This window comes from Phyllostomus discolor, chromosome 5 (assembly GCF_004126475.2).
Source record: "Phyllostomus discolor isolate MPI-MPIP mPhyDis1 chromosome 5, mPhyDis1.pri.v3, whole genome shotgun sequence".
Taxonomy (NCBI): Eukaryota; Metazoa; Chordata; class Mammalia; order Chiroptera; family Phyllostomidae; genus Phyllostomus; species Phyllostomus discolor.
In genome coordinates, this window is record NC_040907.2 from 75,492,233 (window position 1) to 75,499,881 (window position 7,649).

Here is a 7,649-nt window from a genome sequence, read left to right on the forward strand (position 1 = left end):
TGGTGGGTATGGGGTGTGGGGCAGGGGTCGGAGATGCTGCCGACCCACCAGCTCTCCTCTTAGCCTCCTTAGACGTTAACACGTTAACACGGGATCCTCTGCCCCTCTCCTTAGCCTTGCCCGCTGGCAGCCACCAAGACCATGTGTTCTGAATTTTCTAAGACAATTTCTTTCTACATTTCTCCTGATTTTTTTCCTCTATTTTAAAAGTCTTTTTACTAGGCCTACCAACAATAATATCAAAAGCAGAGTTCTGGGCTCTGGCATCAGGCTGCATAGGTTTGAATCTCAGCTTGCCCTGTTTACCAAGCGGCCTTCCTTAACCTTCCAAGTCAGTTTCACATCTGCAAATCGGTAATAGTACATTGGTGAGAATATCATAAATAGTCATAGTAAACACTTAATAAATACTAAATGTATTTTACTCATAACGTTATTACTATACAAACAGGTGCTTTACATACATTATCTCTAATCCTTTCAACAACCCAGGAACAGATAAAATATCTTCGAGATTCCAGAAATTGGTGACAAGCTATTTCCTAAGTTGCCTATTTTACTAAGAAAAAGGTCTACCTGGCTGGCATAGCTCAATGGATTGAGCTCGGGCTGCGAACCAAAGTGTCACAGGTTTGATTCCCAGTCAGGGTACATGCCTGGGTTGCAGGCCATGACCCCCAGCAACCGCACATCGATGTTTCTCTCTCTTTCTTTCTTTCTCCTTCCCTTCCCTCCTAAAAATAAATAATAAAAATAAAATCTTTTTGTTTAAAAAGAAAAAGGTCTAAAAATCTTTTGTTACGCTGCTTGTGCCCATTTTTCAATGAGAAAATATGGCCACAGCACACAGAGCTCTTTTCTCTTTTCCCAGGTTCACCAAACTCCTCCTTGAAAGTTTGGTCCTAGGCTGCCTGAGAAAGGCTAGCTGACTACTTATCCCAGTGTTGCTGAAGTGGGAGGCGTAGGGAAGAGGGTGCCCCTCCCTCTAAAGGTAGGGTGAGAGGAGCAGAGGGAAGCACGTGGGAGAGGGCAGGCGCCTGGGTCTCAAGGTACGTAGTTAGAACTCGACTGCTTCCTGAAACAGCCCATTTACATATGGTGAGATTATATTAAGCTGTACTAAACTTTAGGTACAGAGTGGATATAACAGGCTTTTATGTGCTGGCCCAAGGACATAATCATTATGCAAAACTGTATTTGAATTAGAACAAGGTGCTCCAAATTTCCAAATGCTATTCTTAGTAATTAACTGGTAGGACACAACTGGTACATAATTTGCAAACTTCCTGTATGATTTTAAGTCACCCTTAGTCATTTCCCTCCTAAGAGTCAGTGGCAGGTCTTCACAATTGAATCCATGGTAGTGAAGCCTTACTAAGATCTGTGTGGACCTTATAGGACTTGCCGAGCTGGGACCCTCAGAGGGAGGGAGGTGCCCTCTGAGCCATTTCAAAACTTCCTCCAGTTTAATTCTCCTCACATTCCACATCGTACATTGGATTGCCTTTCCCACGAGATTGAGTCTGGTTGTAGTCACTTTATATCTGCAGAGCTTAGCAAAAATCTTTGTTGAATGAATACAGTAATAAAAATTCTAGTTAGAGAGATTTTAACTGCATGAATGTGGAAGCAAGAGAAGGAGGAAGAAAGGAAGAACAGAAAGGGAAGGAAGAGGAAAGAAGGAAGGAGCAAAGACCTATGGAAGTCGTTATCTCTCTAATACGGCAGTTTATTTGCTCATCTATGAGCTGGATTTAAAAGTCCCAACCCTTAAGACTATGAATTATTGAACACCTATTATGGATCTAGCACTCTGATGGCAACTGGAGCAAAGAGAAAGGGAAGAGAGTTTAGCAAACAGACATTAGTCACAAAACTTATTCTAAGGACCTTACAATTTAATTGGGAAACTAAAATTAACACAAAAAACAATCAAAGGACAATACGTCTTAGCACATAATTAGGTTCTAAATTACTTGTTACAGATGAAATTGTGAGGTCAGAGGGAGGAACAGTCCTGGGAGCTGGAGGAGTCAGGGCAGACAGCTGTGAGGTTTGAGACCTGGGCTTCCCCTAGAAGGGGAACAGGGAAAAGCAACAGCTTGAATAAAGACAGAGGCAGAGAGAAGTCTGTTCCTGGATCAGTGAGACCAATTTGGCTCGAAGAGAACTGGACAGGGTGGGGCCTTGGAAGTCAGCCTAAGGCATTTTTGTACAGGATGTGGTAGCAAGTAGAAGCAGCAGAAGCAGCCCAGAGATTTTTCGGGCAGGACTTACTCCCTATTATTTCTCTTCCTCTTTGCAATGGACGAGGTAACTTTCATTGGCTTGAATCACCCCGTGGGTGATGAGTTTCTGAGAAGGTGGCAGATGAAAGTGGTGGTGGCAGCACCAGGCATCTCATTCTGGTTTCCAGATGGTGATAAATTCAGGCCAGGAAGCATCACTATTTCCCCGACTTCTGTGGCTTCACAGCAGTTGCAGGAAGCCGGGTGGAGAAGGGAATAAAGAGCTTTTCTCTACCGCCTCGGAGGGTGGTATTTTACAAGAGGCATATGGTGCTGGCTGAGATGGTTTCCACATGTGTACCACTCCTCACAATAAATAAGAAACTGATTGAAGGAGTATTCTTTTGGCAGAAGAGCCCAATGTTGGGTGATACCACCTTACATCTTTATATACCATTGAGATTTTGTATAGCTAGGTGAGCATGTGTTCTTTCTTTTTCTCTGCAGACAAACCCTAAGCACACTTGATGGATTATACAATAATGGCTGTCTGTGAGAATAAGTTGACCACAAACATTGAGCTATCATTATAACATCTTGATTATCTCAGGATGCAACTGTTTGGAGCCATTGTGATATTCAGAAAGTATCAGAGCTGTAACAAAATGAGAACATGCCATAAAATAAATACCCTTCAAAATTATGCAAATTACTCAATACAAATAAAATGAATGTTAATTAAGTTTACATATGCAGATTAATTCTAACTAGCCATGTTTTCAAACTTAGTTATTAACCAGTTTTCATTTATGTCTCATTGAAATTAGCCCTACTATTTGGAAAATACAAACAAGAATGCTTTACATTTCTATGTACCAAATATGAAATGGTATTCCCATAAGAAAAAAGATAAATATTTGAAAACCCAATATAAAACAATAAATAATTTTATGGAACTAATGTTATGTCAATTTTAGATTTTATTTGAGGTCAGAGAAAACATGTTCTATATTTGTGCCTCTATTATACATCCGTGGTCCTACTGTGTTTGTCTGAATCTCCATCATACTGAGTCTTAGGATATTTTCTTATGTGAACATTAAAAGGGACCTTCTACCAATTAATAAGGTAGCAAGAAAACGTCTGGGAGAAAGTGGTGAGAAGCAAGTCCAATCTTTTACTTTATATGCCAATGAATAATCATAATAGTTTTAATTAATGTATCTTCTGTATCCTAAATTCATTTTAAAGCACATTTTCAACAAACATAAAGGGTCATTGCTTACAAAATGCATTTTGCAGGCAGAAAAACTGATTACTAGAATAAATGACTTTTATAAAGACCGATCAGATAAAATCCGCTTTAGCTATCTTCACTTCAAGCTCAAAGTACCTCTCATTAACCCTCATTTATGTCCAGGATGTTACCACAAGACAAGATCTTACTGAGCCCAGAGGAGGGCTCATGAGAGGAAAGCAAAGGATCTTAGGTTAGGTCTCCCTATCACATACTCCCTCTTTCAATTCATACAGGAAATTACTGGTTCCCATCAAAATCACCCAGGAGGCTCAAAAACATGCAACAATCAGGACCCAAACCAGACCAAATGAAATAGCATCTCTGTAGGCAGGGTCTCTTTAGAATTCTCCTTCCAGAAAAATAACATATGTTTACTAATCAACTGCCCAACATAATTTCATATTTTTTTTATATATATCCTGTTTGGAAATATCCTAATTCTCATGGTCCTCTTTATCTATTTTTTGTCATTTTCATTTTCTGCCCCTTTAGTCTTTTAAGAAGCTCCCCCCAAAGGCTTTTGATGATCTTGCAGGTTTGGAAAACAGATGGTATTAGATTTCAAAAACACTGTTTTAGAATGAAAAAAATTAAGGGAAATAGTTTGGGTTGGGGGAGCCTTACTCATCATCTTGTCAGCATCTCTGGAGATGGTTGTCAGGGCAAGACTCACAAATGAAACAACACAGAGGAAAATGTGTACAAAAAAGAGGACATCATTCTTACTAAGAAAGAAATAGTCTCAACTACACCAGTTTATATTTGAGTGTTGTTACTTTCTAAATGGTAGTCTTGAATGAAGAAAAAGGCTCTTTACAGGGAAAAATGGCCATGACTGGGGTTTCTTTTGTCCTCTATTAACCAGTGTTTTAATAGAATTCATCCAAAAACCTAATACAATGAAACAAAACAACACAATTGCAAACTTACTCCCCCCAGAATGCTTGGTAAAGAATTTTAATTAATCCAATATTGCAATAAATTGGTAATTCAGATGTATATCATTTCACATAATGTATTTAACAGTAAGCATAGCCTAAATATGGTTTTTGATGAATCAAAGAATATGGTAAATGGTCAGTCATATCTTTAGTTCTCATTGTCCAGTTCTTCAGGTGAAAAATATCCCCACACAAAATTGGCTTGAAGTGACTAAGCAGAAATGTCTGCGTCCTCTCTGCCCTCCCGTCACCACGGCAAACAAGAGGACACAGCACACACAGCAGAGATGGCGTCGTGCACGGGTGCCCATGTGTACTCACAGCCATTCAGTGATGGGTGCTGACCGTGTGTCAGACATTGTGCTAGGCAATGGCTTTCTAGCTTGAGCAGGACAAGTTATGGTCCCTGCCTCTCCAGAGCTTACATTCTAGCCATGGAGAAAGAGAACTTCAGCATCCCAGGGTCAGCAAGCAAAACAGGCAGCATTTTGCAGGAGATACTGGAAAAAAGCAAGTCGGCTGTCTTAGTCAGCTCGGGCAACTAGAACAGAATACCACAAACTGAGTGGCTTAAGTAACAAATGTTTATATCTCACAGTTCTGGAGGCTGAAGTCCAAGCTTACGGCTTTGGCAAATCTCGTGTCTGGTGGGGGCCCTCTTCTCAGCTTGCAAACTGCCGCCCTCCCATTGTATCCTCACACGGCCTGGCCTGGAGAGCAAGCCCCAGTCTGTTCTCACCAGGACACTAATCCTGTCACAAGGCCTCTACCCTCAAGACCTCATTTAAACATAATTACCTCTTAATACCATTCAATATACAAATTTTGCAATAATCCAAATTATGGAGTGACAAATTTTGGAGAAACACAAACATAGAATACACATCACCCATCTAGCCCTGCGCTGCCCAATAAGAGAGCCACAGGCCCACAGGGCCACTGAGCCCTCAAACTGAGGCTCATCCAAATTGAGATGTGCTGTGAGTGTAAAATACACATCAGACTTGGAAGATTTAGGAAGCTATAAAAAAAAACCAAAACAAACAAAACAAAAACAAAAATCTATGGGAAATATTTCATTAATATTTTTTGTCCTGGCTGGTGTAGTTCAGTGGATTGAGCATGGGCTGCGAACCAAAGTGTCACAGGTTTGATTCCCAGTCAGGGTACATGCCTGGGTTGCAAGCCATGACCCCCAGCAACCGCACATTGATGTTTCTCTCTCTCTCTCTTTCTCCCTTCCTTCTCTCTCTAAAAAGTAAATAAATAAAATCTTTAAAAAATATATTTTTTATATTGTTATACCCATATTTTACCATGTATAAAGTGCTCCCACATTTTTATATGCATTGTACACAGGGCTATTATGCCCATTATTATATTCATGGTATGTACTCATTATACCCAAGCATTATAATGTGCATCCTTACTTTTCCCTCAAAAATTTGAGCAAAAAAGTACACATTATACGTGGCAAAATATGGTATGTTGAAAAGATGATTTTTGGATACATTGGATTAAATAAAAATCACTATAATTTATTTCACTGGTTTTTTTTAATTTTTGTTTATTGTAACTACTAGAAATTTTAAAATTACTCCTGAGGCTTGCTTGCACTTATGTTTTGCATTATATTTTTGTTGGGTAGCAGTAGTCTAACCCAGTGGTTCTCAAATGGGGGCAATTTTGGCTTCCAGGGGACATTTGACAATGCTTGGAGACAGTTTTGTTTGTCGCAAGTAGAAGGAATAGGTGCTCCTGACATCTAACTTGTAGAAGCCGAGGACGCTGCTGAACATTTTACAATGCTCTGGACAGCCCTCCCTCATACCAAGAATTACCCACCCTAAGTGTCAGCAGATCAAGAACCTCTGACCTAGAGAAATCAATTAATAGAGTATAAGAAAAACATAAAGTGGGCATGTGAATAATCTACAATCTATGTCTGTATAATAGAATATATATGGTATAATAATCTATACTCAGTACATTGCTATGTGCAATATAAAGGGTCTGAGGCCAGAAGTACCCCATGCTTGTTGCACAGGACAAACGAGAAGACCATCTCCGATCACTCCTCCAGACTCCCAGCCATCACCCATCTGTCACCAGCTCGTTAGAGAGGAGGAACCGAAGGGCACTCTCAGAAACTTTAATAGATATTTTGAAGTTTATCGAACATACTCCTCGGTGTCAATGTTCACAACAAATATTCACAACCGATCTCATTAGGCACACTGTTAAAGATCTTAATATTCGTAATTCAGACTAGCGGGAACTTTCCACAATAAAGGCATTCAAGTTCAAAATGAGGATAGTTAAGTATGTGGTTCATCTCAGTAAAGTTTATTTCTGTCTGAATGTACTGTGTGTTTTAGAGAAGCTAAGGAATTGGCTGAAATCAGTCCTAACTTTGTAACATCCTGGAAATTATTTTTCTTTTGAAGGTATACCTTGTTTCAGCTGATTTGCTTGCCATGTGTTTTCATTACTCCAATGCAGTGGAGAGTTCTGACTCTTTAGCTTCCTGGTTCTTTGGCTTTTAGAAAGGAGGTATAACTATACTTGGATTAGATGCACAATGTATTTGAAGTTGTTGGATCAAAGAGTTTTGAGACATTGACTAAATATTTGGAATCCCTACTTCTCTATTTCCATTTTTATGTGAGAGAAGCCCAGTGCTTACCATTGAAGTTCTTCACAAATAACTTCAGGAAAATAAGTTTCCTTCCTTAGTCCCCAGGGATGGAAATCTACCCTGTTCCTTCCCTGCTCTGCATTGTGTCATCTGAAAACTATATTTCTTTGAACCTCCAGATCTGTAGGCTCTGCTTGCCTTAACCTCTCCTTCTCAAAGCACAACTTTTTGCTTTGAAATTTAGATAAATAAAGTTTTCTCACTGCTGCATTTGCATTTTTATTTCCAGGCCACCACAGGATATTTCTTAAACAGACATAAAGTAGTGTTTGGTTGAACTCACAATTTTCAAAATTTAGGCAAAAATAAGGCTTCACTTAGAGGCAAAAATAAATTGGTTAGTGATCCGGTGAAAGAAAATTATCTTGTTATAGCAACCACTTAAAGGGAGACCAGGACTGGTCTGCAAATACAGTGCTGCATCATTAAACCGCAGGGAGAAAAAAAGGAAACCACATTAGTTTACATAACTTTCGTACCTC